The 16,077-nt window shown below is 32.6% G+C and overlaps 1 long non-coding RNA gene across 1 annotated transcript; it reads left to right on the forward strand.

Annotated features, from left to right (window-relative positions):
- Positions 1 to 1,085: 1,085 nt before the first annotated feature.
- LOC127709171 (uncharacterized) lies at positions 1,086 to 15,387 on the forward strand. The gene is made up of 5 exons (XR_007985534.1): positions 1,086 to 1,163; positions 4,691 to 4,740; positions 12,895 to 13,100; positions 14,409 to 14,549; positions 14,848 to 15,387. It is a non-coding gene; the product is annotated as an uncharacterized LOC127709171 (long non-coding RNA).
- The last annotated feature ends 690 nt before the right edge of the window (positions 15,388 to 16,077 follow it).

A 16,077-nucleotide genomic window follows, 5' to 3' on the forward strand; every position in this document is an offset into this window, starting at 1 on the left:
ACGGGTCAGGTTCATGAGAAAACTAAACTTTATTGAAGCACCTATGCATTTTATATGGGGCAATATAATACAAAATGGCGGCTAGTATACGTCACAAAAGTCACGTGATGTCTGACTTAGTTGGATATGTGATGTTCAGTAGTTGTCGTTTGTTGATGTGGTTCATAAGTGTTTCTCGTTTCTCGTTTTTTTTTATATGTAGATTAGACCGTTGGTTTTCCCGTTTGAATGGTTTTACACTAGTAATTTTTGGGGCCCTTTATAGCTTACTGTTCGGTGTGAGCCAAGGCTCCGTGTTGAAGACCGTACTTTGACCTATAATGGTTTACTTTTATAAATTTTGACTTGGATGGAGAGTTTTCTCATTGGCACTCATACCACATCTTCTTATATCTATGAAGACTAACTTATAAGTTAGAATTTTTCCTGAAATATTTGCACTTCTCTCCATATCTGATTTAATATTAATATTGTCTCGGGAATACTTACATATTAGTGCTGATTGGCAAAAGCAATAAGTTTGGGATCTAACTAGTTTCTAAATCTTTATTTATTTTATAGATGTATCCTTATTCACTATATTGTTCCAAAAATTAAGTTTTGAATCCATGCTAAATCGTAGAAAAAGGGGTTTAAACCGACCTCCAAACTATTCAAGATTTTGTAATGAGGAGAACCTTCATTGCATACATGCTCAACTGCACACCCGTAAAAATCAATTTACTGGTGGTTTTTTTTCTCTATATTTTTTAACTATTTTGTATGCAATGGATGTCTCTAACTAATTTTAATTTGATGACTTTTTGTAGATGTCGCATGCAAAGTTTACTCTTGTTTTCGCTTGAGACTTCATCTTTTGGTATATAATGTGACATTTTTAAGAATATTTAGCCTGCTTGAAAGACATGCATAATGATAAATGATTCAAAAAACGAATTTAAAAAATTCTTCGCTTTTATTACAAAATGGGTGCAAATTAAATATGGAGAAGATATCAGGTTTGGATATGTATGTACATTTCCTTGTAGAAGATAAACGTCACGTATTCCTAACAATAACTTTGCCCCATTTCCTTGTAGGAGATAAGACAACGCTATAAATGCATATACTATGCATCTAAGAAAATTGCAGTCCGATCTGAAACTTCTTTGAGAATTATTGAGGTGAGAATAATGAACATTACTTCTGAAAGAAAGGAAAATGTAGTTAATTTTAATAATGTTAATGTTTGCCATATAATACATATGTATTTTTCTCAACAAGCGTTTGAGAAAGAGTCGCTATATCATAATTTTAAGTTTCTTTACATACACAACGTTTGGTATAACAATCTTGATGTTATTATTTTCATTTTTTAACAATTTAGCATGATATCTAAGAGAATGTATGTCGGCCCATTTATCACGCTTATACAATCATCTGTGTGACAATAGAGATGTTCAACTAGTAGAGAATTTTAAGTTTCAAACGAAACTTACGTACGTTAACGCAAGTAACTTGGGCTTACAATTATATGGACTTATAATCAAGACATAATATAAATTGTGGTTGTCTCTCTTCGCCAGTTTCAGCATTTTAGATTTCAGTTGGATAGTTATAATATTGTTTTAATTCTAAAATATCATTCCTGTATCAGGCACGGACCATTCGATTTTTTGTTTTTCAATCTTTATTTTGATTTGGCGAATTTACGTCATGACAAAACACGACGTCATACGAATGAAAACTTTCAAGCGAAAGATTATTTCGTTACTTGTACGCTTCAAATTCGGATAATATCTTATTAAAATGAAGTTTTTGAGGTAGGTGCTATTAGGTTTTAGATTCTGTTGCATTTATCGGACAATTATGGTTTTTAGAAATGCAAGATGGCGGCTTACTCCTTAGTTACGACATGCCATTCTGCTTTTGATGGTAAATATAGAAGCCATCAAACAAAAAATGTTAATTAAAAATCGCGAATGATTGGCTGAAGAGTTATAAGGATTAAACACATTTTTTCTAGAGGTTATTGATGTGTAAACCGGGGCTCTTACTCACTAACTTAACATAAAAAGGACTTTTATTCAGTTTGTGAGTTAATCGTCTTCGGTTTACACATCAATAACCTCTAGAAAAAATGTGTTTATCCTATAATAAACAAGTTTAATAACTTACACGTTTGTCTCGTGATTATGTGACTTGAAACGCAATAGTTGTTAGATACATCGAGGAAAAAAGATATACTGAACAATAATGATATATTATTTATAAAAAAAATTAAAAAAAATTATGACTCAGAAAAGAAAATGAACTTCAACCAAAAAAAAATTGTCAAAGGTCAGGGTCATCACTTATGGAATTCTGCGCATCAATTTCAGTTGATCACAAGAAAGTCAAATATCGTTGGTAATACTCGGTAGTTTGCCTGCAGACCATGCAAGCTTGCCATGTACTGTCTGAGTACTACAGATAAAAAGTTACAAATAATTTACTCAGTGGCTGTACCAGGGGTGGGGGTCAGTAATTGGATGCTACCTATTTTTTGGAAAATTAGAAAAATGACGTGAATCGATTACGGAAAAAGAGACGGTTTTGCTATATATCCAAGTTTGTTGTAGTCTGGATTATCATGAAGCAGATATAGTCTGATAGCTACCCGTCGCCGAACAACATAAATTGAACTCTCACTATAGGAAACGATAGAAATGTATGTTGCATATTTACAATTGAATGAATCTTTCTAAAAGTTATTTCAAATACTTTAGATTATGATTTATTGTTATTGATGTATTACTCTTGATTTGAAAATACTATCACATGTTTTCCTTTGATTGAAAGAAATTCAAATGCATTTGTCAGAAACCAATATAAAAGGTAATTTCGGAGCTAGGTAAGTCTTTACTTTGGGACCTCCTTTGAGTAGATACACGGATTTTTAACAAATCAAATATGCTGCTTCATTTAGCTTTGATTGTCGCTTATGCCTAATTTGACTCCAATATTTAAGGCAATGCAACAGGAAAAAAATATAAAGATGACCATTTCCGAAAACCCTACTCGGCATGGTTCACCTGTTGTGGTAATGTAATGGTTTGATTGGCAGCTAAGCTAGTACAACATTGCCATGTGACAGTCAATATCTAAGGTTAATACACTAATCGTGGTAAAAGGGTCCAATAATCTTCGAATCGAATCATGCTTCTTTGACATAAATGGTTATGATAGTATTACCTATTCTGCGTCATTTGATACCGTATCTCGCCTTGGATAAATTTCATGTCGACTTGGATTTTTTTTTGTCGACACCTCAACCTTTTCTCTTCCCGCGACAGCATTCGTTTTTCAGAGTAATTACCTTTCCCCACCATTTCTCTTCCCGCGACAGCATTTTTTTTTTCAGAGTAATTACCTTTCCCCACCTTTTCTCTTCCCGCGACAGCATTCTTTTTTTCAGAGTAATTACCTTTCCCCAGCGATGCTTCGAAAGGTTATAGTAACACAATGCTACCTTCAATCCCTCGGCCTGTCCGTCGGTCCGTCCGTTCGTAACACCCCTGTTGACACTCTTGAATCTGCATCTTTCAAGGGATTCTAAACATGGCAAGTTTATCACACCACTTGAATAATGAAGTTTCCAGATAAAAGTTTTCAAAAACTGCTTTTTTTGATAGATTATAGCACACACGACACAGATTAGATCATTCATTTAAAAAAAAGAAAATCTGAGTAATCAATAAGACAAAAACAAATATGTTTGGTATTCTCACAAATATTAACAAAAGCCCTTAATCATGTTAATGGCAATCAAATAAAATAACCCCCAAAACGATCTGATAATCAAATAATCCGTGTATTTTAATATGCTTAAATATTAGGAAACATTACAACCTACATGTATATATTTACCTAAATTACTGAACGTGTACAAGGCCTTCATCTTTGATCAACTTTACCCTTTTTAGAATAAATATGTTCAAAAACTTATTTTCCCGTATCTCTTTAAACGCGGCACACCATATTCACAAATTAGTTGAAAAAAAACTCTTTTTGTACGAAAATAGGAAAAAATGTTAACTGTATATCATTCAAAATATACATGTGTCCCCTGCGAACAAAGTTTGCCTTTTCGTATGTTCAAATATAAGACAAGTGTAAACTCTCGCTCGTGGAATACGCTATTTTAAATAGATTTGAACTAATGGAGAAAGGGAGACAAACACAATTTTACAACGACCAAGTTAAGGTGTATTACGTACGTCAAAATATACGATTTTTGTTTAATTTACAAATTAAATGGTCAACGGGAGATAACAATAAACGTGTTTTTGAAATGTTAAGGTATATTACTTTTTAGTACGTCAAAAACCTAAAATTCTCTAGTATTAAACTCAAAGTTAAAAGAATCACATATTGCCTGGATAACTCGCTGGGATTGTTTTTTTTTAGTCAATTATTTCCTGTTTTCCCCTTCATTCAGTTGGGCGTTATGTTTTCATTCCTATTTCACCAAAATGACCGTTGCCTTGACCGCTCAAATTTCATTTGTCGTTTAGAACATATGCTCTTTTATTGGTACATAAAATTGTAACTTTTTCCCTGAATAATATTAGGTAAACATAATAATTCCTGTAATGCATATTTTCAAATATTACATTCTTTTAATGATGAAATAAGTTATTGTATTCTATTTTCTTTTTTCTTTCTTTAGTTTATTTACATTCAATATGCAGCATTGGGCAGTCATAGTCTGCAGTGTTGGTAAGTTTTCACTGATAATACATCATTTATACGATCGCATGGGGGTCATTCGGTATATCGAGAGAAATGATCGTGAAAGAATAACTAACGGTTGTCAAGCATTGCGATCGGATCGTGAAAGATCTGGTATCGAATCGAGAATGCAATTAAGTGTAGTTTTACTTCAAAATCTGTGAAAAAAATCTGCTGAATTTTAAAAAAGGTGGAACAAATTAGAAAAAAAAAATTATGTCTGTCAAAATGATTCAACTTCCTTGATAAAACTGTGCACTTAATTAATGAAAAAAATGCAGTACTTTTTAAGAAAACACAAAAGGCGACACACAATCCAATGAGAATCATTAAGAAAAAAATCACTGTTTGTATTAATAATGGTCACATTTCAATATATCATGATATATTTGAAACTTAATCTTTATTGTGTCAGATAGTCCAGTAAAATATTTGTATGTTATTACTTGAAAAAGTTCATATTATTTTTGAAAAAGTATATTTTTGTTCATTTTTACTCAAAATTGATCGTGAAAGATCATTCAACGCATTTTTTGATCGTGAAAGACCAGGCGTGACCAGAATTAATGATCTGAAAACAGCATTTGTTTTACCAATTTTTATACTTGTAATTGGTTGAAGCGTGTAATTACTTTCTAAGAACGTAAATCAATGCTTTAATTTTTGTTGGTGATATATATATATCAATATTTACCTATATTTAGACCTGTTTTTATTTACGAGGCAATGCTACATGTACCTAGGCATCCAAGTTATAAGCCCCACAGGAGCGTAAACTGTTGAAAAGTAAATATCTTTGTATATATAATGCATAATGCATCCACAAATGAGTGAAGCGAGAGGGGGTATGTTGGTCTTCCCCTGGAAATATCTTAATATGTACGTTTTTGTTTTCATACGGGTTAGATCAAAGAAGCTATATCATTTACTTTAACATATAAGTATATTGAAGATGTTCCTTCCATTAACAATACAAACTTTTCTTATTGGGTCCCATTAATAGTGATCATGGACTAGAGATGACAGACACCACATATACAGCTTCCTTGGCCTCATTTGTAGACATATACCCCGAATTTGACTACAGCGGTTCTTAATACCAGAGTCTATGACAAACGAGATGATTTCAATTTTGAAATTATAAAATTTCCTCACCTTAGCAGCGATTTACCAAATTCATTCGTGTATGAATTATACATTTCTCAACTCATACGATTTTCAGGAGCTTGCATCTGATACTCAGAGTTTGTAAAACGTTATCAGTGCCTGAGCAAACAATTAATGAGCCAGGGTTTTAGGTGCTGACTCTGTGTAGCATTTTATCTACTTTACAGTTTTACCCTTATTAGTCCTTGTACTACTAGTATTATGTTCTATTTGATCGCATGCCTCTTGACGTGGTTCGGTATATGTGCGTCCAGCTTTTGGTTTTTGACTTTTGGCGTTCTTAATATGGGTGGGTCCAGAGATGCGATAAGGACACATGCGTTTTTTTATAGCGTAGTTTCATTTTACATACCATTGTACTTATTTTTTTTTTGTATTTTATCGGGAAAGTGTATATAGAAATAAGAAGATGTGATATGAGTGCCAATGAGACAACTCTCCATCAAAGTTACAATGTGTAAAAAGTATGTCATTATGTAAGGAGCCCCTTACGGAGCCCCTTAAATACCAAGTAAATAGAAATATTTTTGTTTGCCGGAGATTTAATCTGGTGTGCACTAGTTTGAAAAATCGTGCGCACGACTTTACATCTCGTGCACACGACTTTTAATCTCGTACGCACCATTTTAAAAGTCGTGCGCGCCAGTTTGAAAATCGTGCGCACAAGTTTGTAAGTCGTGTGCACGGGTTAAAAAGTCAAGCGCACCAGTTCTTGAAAGTCGTGGACACCATTTTAGAAATTCGTGAGCACGAGTTTGAAAGTGGTGAGCAACATTTCGAAAGTCGTGCGCGTTAGTTTAAAAGTCATGCGCAACAGTTTGAAAGTCATGCGCAACAGTTTGAAAGTCAGACGCACCAGTTCTTGAAAGTCGTGCACACTATTTTTGAAAGTCGTGAGCACGAGTTTGAAAGTCGTGAGCACGAGTTTGAAAGTCGTGCGCGCCTGTTTTAAAGTCATACTCACCAGTTTGAAAGTCATGCGCACAAGTTTGAAAGTCGTGCGCACGAGTTTTCAAACTGGTGCGCACCAGATTAAATCTCCGGCAAACGAGTATACTTATATTCGCACTTAAGGGGCTCCGGAATTATGCTTTACTATACTGAATGTATTATTTACTACAAAAGCTTTTTCTTTGGCGTCTTTGTCTGATTTTATTGTAAGTGTGTTTGAACCCTGCTTGATCCCATAGATGGCCACGCTAACCAATTATGTAGAATTACCAAATAATCAGATACAATGGATTTCAACCATCATAGACCTATTCACAAGCAAAAGTGAAGCGGATTAAGTCATGTAAATTCAATCTTGTGATATACCAATTTAAAAATATAAATTATCACTTGTTTAAAGAAAGATTTGATCGATAACGAATAACGAATAGGCGGCAACAGATCTTTCACGAGCCTATTCACGATCATCAAAATGCGATACCCGATCTTTCACGATCCGAAATTTCAAATTTTTACAAATATTACCGTTTTTGCAAAGTTTCTGAATAAACTAAATCAAAATAATTTTAAGAACTATTTTAAACAGTAGTTTTGAACGACATTTCTAGAGAAAAGTAGTTTATACATTAAAAATTTGAAATAAATCATGTTCGTTTACATTTTTATTTCTCTGAAATTTCGAAGAGCAATCTGCCTTTTGTAGTTTTGTAAAAACGGTGTACTTTTAAGTCTTGATTTTTCTCGGATACTGACCATAATGTTGACCCATTTGACAGACAGTTTTATAATTGATTAAATCAGATTATTTACTGACGTTGCATGAGTCTTCTCGATAATATTTCATTCACGATCCTATACCAGATCCTTCACGATCCAATCGCAATACTTGACTACCGTTACTTATTCTTTAACGATTATTTTTCTTGATATACCGAATGACAGCCGTGGATTGGTGTGTTTGCACTAATCAAGTATGGTAGATACTGTTAGTACATTCACACTGGACAATCATATTATACTTGTTGTTCTGCCAATAAGTTTGCATGAGCACGGCGTGGTCTATCCTGTATTTGCGTTGCATCGTTATCTTATTCTTTTCAGATAATACACACACAAACAAATACTTCTTTACCCAGTGTATGTAATGTGCGAATCCTGAAATACCATTTTCACTGTATCCGCTATGAATTTCTGATGTAGAATGATAAATAAACAGACGACAAATTCATGATTTTTGAATAAAATACGAAATAATATATAATATATACTGTGTTTATAAACTCATGATATAGGTAAGAGATGCAAATGTGGTTTCATCACGCATATAGCCATCCAGGTGTAAAATTGATACACAAATAGATAAATATTAAGAATAGTTCACGAACAGAGCGTGCAAGAGATTTAAAAGCAGCAGTTAAGTTACATTTGCAGAAAAATGTACCTTTTAACAAATTATTTTTAATGTTGTATAACTTAAAACAGGTTTTATTACTTATTTTATTGATATTGAATATTAAATTCCACTATAGCTGTTTTCGTTGTGCGATTCATGTTTACTGTTGAATAATGATACTTGACTTTCATTTTCACTGTAGGGCGATTCATTTCTATTGTATATGCGATGTATTTTCACAGAAGGAAATAAATTAATTTCATCATATAAAGTCTAAATTCAGCCGACTCTCTGACAAAATGTATGAAGTTAGAAGGACTGATTATATATGCATACTTTGTGAGTCCTATTAGGCTTATATTTTCACCAACGACTAATTGACGTACTGTTCAGTCAAGTATTCAATGTTTATAAAAACAAAGTTTTGTTCCTGACAGAATTGTTTATTTGTATTACATGAACACCCTGTCAATATTTTAAATATACAGGTCTGTGAATTACTTGTAAATATCGCGAAACAACCATTATATGTAACTCAAACTTGATTCAACTGCAAATAAAGCATATTAATTGGTTGGCTCTTACACTAAATGCGACCGTGTATTTTGTGATTTGTTGTTATTTAAAATAGATAATGCGAATGAGAAACCCGTCGTTGTATTTATTTGCAGACATTTAATTGAAAAAAACTGAACTCAAAATTTGGGCACTGTACGATTTATTCTCTTTGGAGTTTGTTTGCTTTCTTTAGTACCGTTCGTTGTAAATTCGTGTACTGTTCGTTGTACGAAGCCTATCAATATGGTAGAAATGTGTAAGAAACGGCGTGACAAATTCAAAGCTTTTTCAAGAAAGTACTAAACCTTTTCAATGAAAATTTCGTCATAAAAATACGTTATATTCATAGATGGTTTACTCCAGTATATTTTCGATTAAATATTTGAATACGCAAGATATGAACGTGTATCACCTTAAAACGATGTGACGCATATCACCCGACCTTTGTGTGAGCTTGAATTTTGACTTCAAGATCAAAATACTGGATTTCTTAGAAACTCGATTGCAATCAGGCGCAATGAGTGGGCTTCTCTTGCTCAAGTAAGTTCTGTTTCACGTCAAACAAATACAAAATTTATGTTGTCTTAATCTTCAATAGGAAATATTAGAAATGTCAAATAGTTATAGTTGCTGCAAATGCTTGCTAAAAATAATAAAAGATATGTATCAATAATACTAAAGGAGGAGACCGATTTCACTGAGCCGCAACTCCTCTGAAACCATACAGAAACGGAAATATTTGTAATATTACGTATAAATGTAGTAATTTGTACTTCCTAAATTTGTCTTTAAAACAATCTTTTTTCCACAGAAAACGCCAATTTTTGAGAAAATATCCAAATTCGGAGACCGTTATCGATCCGTGTCTTATACGCTTTAGCGCATGCTCAGTCGACGTACTGAATTCAAGCATTACCACATTGTTTCTTATTGTACTGTAATCAGCACGACCTTATAAGATGACATTACGAATACTAAAAATCCATTTAGCCGGTATGACATAAAAACGGTGAATAAAAAAATCAACTTTATATACAACTAATATAGGACAATGGTGTTGATAAAAAAATAAAACCATTCCAGGCCCTTTTGTTTTCCAAATAATTGATATTACAAATAAGTAATAAGTTCCAGGTCGACGGGTTAAAACAGAAAGATTTTGAAAGCAGAGAAGACCGTGCATCTTTAAGCAGCATGACTTTATCGGATGACATACGAGTACTAAAAATCCAGGCTAAAAATAAGGCTTATATATAATTATAGATACTCTAATTCAGTCACGGAACCACGATGACGCGGGTGTTTTCTAGTTTCAATAGCAAATTATTTTCTTGATGTTTTACTAACGAACGATGCAGTTATAACGAAATCCCGCAACGAACGTACAGAAAAAAATCAACGAACGGCACACAACGCACAACGTCCACAATCAACCATTCGTTGGTTATACCCGTGTATATTCAAGTAAGCATCTACGACTAGCTTGCATTTCAAATTGTGAATACCATCAATATTAAAGTCATTAAAAGACTATTTTCAGTTGTCGCATGTCGAATTATATATAAAAGCAACAATGAAAATTCATCGCACCTCCAAAAATTCCACATCAGAAATGATTGCACTTACAGTGATAATTCATCGCAGCTATAGTTAAAATAAATCGCATTCAGTAATCAATATTATGGATTCTGCTGCTTTAATTACACTTTTTTAGACTTTAATCTTGTTATTATACATTAAAAAGACACATTCTAATGAAATTGTGTTAAAAAGTACTTTCAAATCATTTATTTTGTATTTTCAAAATGTAAACAAACACAGTTTTTCCCATCATCCTTTATACTACAATAGACATACTCGCATACGACAGTGAAAATGAACTAACTGGATTCGCACTTTATATACACTGTTTACCTGTGCCTTATAAATGATGAAATAGAACACATTTTCGTTATTAAACAATTAATCAAAACCCAATTCATAAATTTGATTAACAATTTATGTCTGTTTGGGTTGGTCACCCAATTTTGTCAATATAACGGAACTATAAACAATTGTCATTCATTTCTGCTTTCACAAGCTGTAAAACCGGGTTTAACCCATCAATATCTTTGGAAAATGCCTGTACCAAGAAAGGAATACGACAATCGATGTATTGGTTGATGTAGTCTTACGTTTGAATTTGCCAGTTTTTATGGACTTCTCCGTCTTTGAATTTACCTTAGAGTTCGGTATTTTTGTTTATACTCCTTAAACTACCGCAAAAATGTCGTATAATGTTATGACGTTATCAGCGTCGTCGTCGTCCAAAGACATTTGGTTTCCATACAATAACTTGGGTATATGTATGGATCTCTATGAAATTGTATCACAAGGTTCCATACCACAAAAGAAAGGTTGGAATTGCTTTTGGAGGTTATTAAAACTGTTTAGGAATAAGGGACCTACAAAGGGCAAACAGCAAGCATTTTTCTTGTTTCAGGACAATAACTTGTGTATAAGTGTATGGATCTCTAAAAAATTGTACCACATGGTACCATACCTCAAAAGAAAGGTTGGGATTTAACTTTTGGATTATGGCCCTAACCGTTTCGCAAAAAACTTGGATTTTTTTGTTTGCGGACAATAACTTGAGTATAAGTCTATGGATCTCTATGAAATTATACCACAAGGTTGCATACCAAAAAAAAAAAGAAAGCTGGATTGATTTTTGGGATTATGGCCCTAACCGTTAAGGGAAAAGCAACAATACTTTTCTAATACTTAGTATGAATTGCCTATTTCTTGACTAATTTCAATTGGGTTTAATTCAAAGTCTTGAATACTTTTGGTTCTTTATTATGCTGAATCTAATCGTGTATTTACATATTTAATTTTGGGGCTCGTTTTCAACTTGGTCCACATTAAGGTCCAAAGGGTCCAAAATTAAACTTTGTTTGATTTCTACAAAAATTGAATTCTTGGGGTTCTTTGATATGCTGAATCTAACCATGTATTTAGATTTTTGATTTTGGGCCCGATTTTTTTTCAATTTGTTCCACAATAAGGTTCAAATGTTCAAACTAAACTTTATTGATTTCATCAAAATCGAATTTTTCGGGGTTCTATGATATGGTGAATGTGACCGTGTATTTAAATTTTTGATTTTGTGCCCAGTTTCAAAGTTGGTCAAAATCAGGGTCCAAAACTATACATTGTTTGATTTCAACAAAAATTGAATTCATGTGGTTCTTTGATATGCTGAATCTAACCGTGTATTTACAATTTCAATTTTGGGGCCCGTTTTGAAATTGGTCCACATGAATGTCTAAAGGGTCAAAAATTAAACTTTGTTTGATTTCAACAAACATTAAATTCTTTGGGTTCTATGATATGCTGAATCTGACCATGTATTTAGATTTTTGATTTTGGGCCCAGTTTCAAAGTTGGTCCAAATCAGGGTCCAAAATTATACTGTTTGATTTCAACAAAATTTGAGTTCTTGGGGTTCTTTGATATGCTTAATCTAACCATGTATTTAGGTTTTTGATTTTGGTCCCGTTTTTTCAAATTGTTTCACAATAAGGTCCCAAGGGTTCAAAACTAAACTTTGTTTGATTTCATCAAAAATCGTTTTTTTGAGGTTCTTTGCTATGTTGAATCTTACCATGTATTTCGATTTTGGATATTGGACCATACTAGGTAAATGTCCAATTTCAAATTTTTGATTTCTGAGATCACATTCATTCTGTGTCAGAAACCTATGCTATGTCAAATATTTAAGCACAATCCAAATTCAGAGCTGTATTGCTCAATTAATAGAAATTGTAGGTAGATTAATAATTAAAAATACAGCATCAACTTTTAATTTTAGAGAAGAAATTATGTATAGACATAGTTTGAAATTTACTGTTCATTATTAGATATTTTGAAAAATAATTAAAGGTAAGTTTTTATAGATTTTTTAAAGACATTTTATTAATGATGAATGATATTTTGGAAATTGTTTTTTTTTAATTCTATTTTGGTAAAATTTTTGAAGAACTCTGTGGAAGATTTGTTTTAGGAGCATTTTATTAAATGGTATTTTGCAGTTCTTTTAACAATAGAATCTGACGCGAAGGTGCCGGTTGTCTGCGCCAAGAAAACGTTCAACGAATGGCAAGTTGATGTTCATCACAGATTTGATGAAGTCTCTCAGTACGACTGCTCTGGGTCGTCTTGTGGAGGCCAGTGTGTTGCACTAGTAAAATGCGCATGCGGAGCTCCGTATACAGGACTATGGTCTCCCGGTTATAACGTAAATATTATGTTTTAAGATTCATTATTGCAAATTAGTTGTGATGATTATTTAAATAAACATGATCTAACTGATAAAGCTTTTTATCAAACAAACAGCAAAAGTTTTAAGAGGTCATGAAAAGGACTGGACACCACTTAATCATCAGATCAAGATAACATGTGCATGTTATTTTATTTGATCATTTAACGTTTAACCAATAATTCTTCAATTTTTTTTTTAACAAAAAACAATTTCATAAGTTATTCTAATTGGCAAAATCTGTGAGGTCCTTAAAATAAATTGGAATTAAAGACTTAACCGAATCTACGATACCTAGTGTGACATTTATGTTTAAACCAAATTTTAGAAAACATACCTCCATAAAAGAATATTAATATATCCCTTCATGTTTTGGGGGATTCGCGTCGATCTGATGAAGCAAGCCCTTTCAAACTGATTTTTAGAGTTTGTTCCTATGTACTGTTACACAACTGGGCCTTGTATAGCTTATTATACGGTACTCGTTTTGCTCAATGTTGAAGGTCGTACGGTGACCTAGATATGCTTACATCCACACTTGCTTTGGTCGAAGGTGGATAGTTGCCTTATTTAGCAATCAAACCATATCTCCTTTTTTTAACAATGATCAGCAATGTGTTTAATGTGTTTCAACAAAGATGAACAGATATTCTTTCACTATACTGTATAATGAACTGGAACGCAGTCTTTACAAACAGTGTCATATTGCTTAGTAAGTCCTCAAATCTACAGGAACTTTCCTTATTGTAATAGCAGTTCTATTGACTGTAAAGCACTTTCAATGTGATTTCTTTTTAAATCATTTTAAGTTTGGTGATAATGTAAATCCTATTGAAACTGAATTACAGATACAGCCAGAACTTACTTCAAATCATGACGTATATAAGGTTATATCTTATGTCTTTTCCTTCGTACACCTACAATGAATAATTACCTTTTAAGAGTTTTTACACAATGATTGATTGTGGTAGATTTTCACTAAATAATTTTGGTCTAGTAAATATAGAGCTCATGCTACCGTTTAAAAAATTATATTTTATTGAAAAAAAACTATTTAATTCCAGTTTAACCTGTGTGGTAAGTGCAGCTTTATCATTGTGTATGTTGTTTTCTGTAGTGTGGTTTTCTTTTTTTCATTATTTTTGTTATGGTCATGGCATTGTCTCTCAATTTTCGATCATAGTTTATATTACACTTTGGTATCCTTAAATCAAAAGTAATATGATAAAAGACTTTTACTGTCATTCTAATTCATAATTGAAAAATACTAATTCTATCTGATAAAAGGTGGCCGCATACTGTCAGCATGGTACAGGACATGTAGCAGCGGGGACCGCTATAGCAACATTTGAGCATGGAACATACAACAACAGGTGGACAGATCATACTGCGGTATTCTTGCGATGCAGTGGCAATGGAAAATTTCAAGTATGTCGCTTATAAATGCAGCATATCTTAATTAAAACGTTTTAAAAAAAACTAAAGATGTATTCAATCATTTGTATAGTTTGGACAAGATATTATATTTCAATAGATATATACTAAACATACAATCACCAAAATAAGTATAAACAACACAACAAAGAACAAATAAATCGTACAGCGTTTGTAGATTACCACGTGTTACATTAACCGATCATTTTGAAAGAGTGTCTCCCAAAAGCCGTCTAACTTATCTTTAACATGAAATATGGTTCAGTCCTCTCAAACCGTTTCCATTTTTCAGGTTATGGAACAGGCTTGTGAATTCAGTGCGAGGCTGGCTGAGTATTCGTCATACAGTTCATATTACAACAGATTTAGTGTTATTCTCACTGACCAGGGAAATTTGTACCCAGGTCACCACTGCACATGGAAATATAGAAGTTGTTAACATATCAAAGACACTGAATATCGTTTGACATTTATGATTCGAGATATGAGATATGTTAAAAAAAATAAAAATTAATAATATGGAATCTAAACCTATATTATGTCCTCATTTAGAGCTGTATGGGAAAAGGGATAGTGTTTAATGTTAGGTTGAAATGTATAAATTTGTAAGTAAAACATCAAATTGGTCAATATTAAAGACAAACTTATATCATCTGGTAATAAATGTAATGCATTTTGGACAGCAACTTCATGAAGGTTATTCAGTAATTGAATGTTTATTGTGGTTTTGTGATATGATATTAAATATGCTACTGAATCTAGAAATAAAAATAACACTAGTAATTATTTGTAGCATGGTCTCACAGAAAAATAAATAAAATAATAACTATTAGTTCCCAAAATCTAAATGTGTTTTTACGTAGAAAATGTTTATCTTTTGGATTTGTATTGTCCTCATGGTAACTTTTTCAGGTATATGTTGTTCCGTATGGTCGGTCAAGTTTTTGTTTTGTTTGTGTGTGTTTCTTTTTGGTTTTTCCTACTTTATTTCGATGTCATATGATTGTTTTTGTATTATACGCAATTAAGATATTCAACCATAAAACTAAATGTAAAACCAAAGCCGATTCTGTTAATCAGTGTTTATATGCCATGCAGAGGGTCGAAACAGGCTATGAACATTTCAAAGAATGTTAAAACCAGCTTCACGAGATAATTGTTAAATACTCTGATACATGTAGTCCTGTCCTGTGTGGCGACTGGAATTGTAATCTGATGAAAACAACAAACAAATCAGCATGACTAAGTGAGATGGACGACATCATAAAATCTAAGAAGCTAACGTTTAAAGCAACCCCATTAACATTCATTCATCCACATGGCAATAAAACATCAACAATTGATTATACCTTTGTACATGACAGACTGGCTGACAAAGTCTACAACTCTATAAGCCTGGACATGTTATCAAACAACACTTATGATCACTAGCCACTGTTAACGGAATTCAAAACAGAGATTGTAACTAAGAAAGGGCAAGACCAAATTTGAAAATCAAATAAAATAAAATGGGAAAAAATAA

The sequence above is a fragment of the Mytilus californianus genome, unplaced genomic scaffold, assembly GCF_021869535.1.
Source record: "Mytilus californianus isolate M0D057914Y unplaced genomic scaffold, xbMytCali1.0.p SCAF_7, whole genome shotgun sequence".
In the NCBI taxonomy this organism is placed as follows: Eukaryota; Metazoa; Mollusca; class Bivalvia; order Mytilida; family Mytilidae; genus Mytilus; species Mytilus californianus.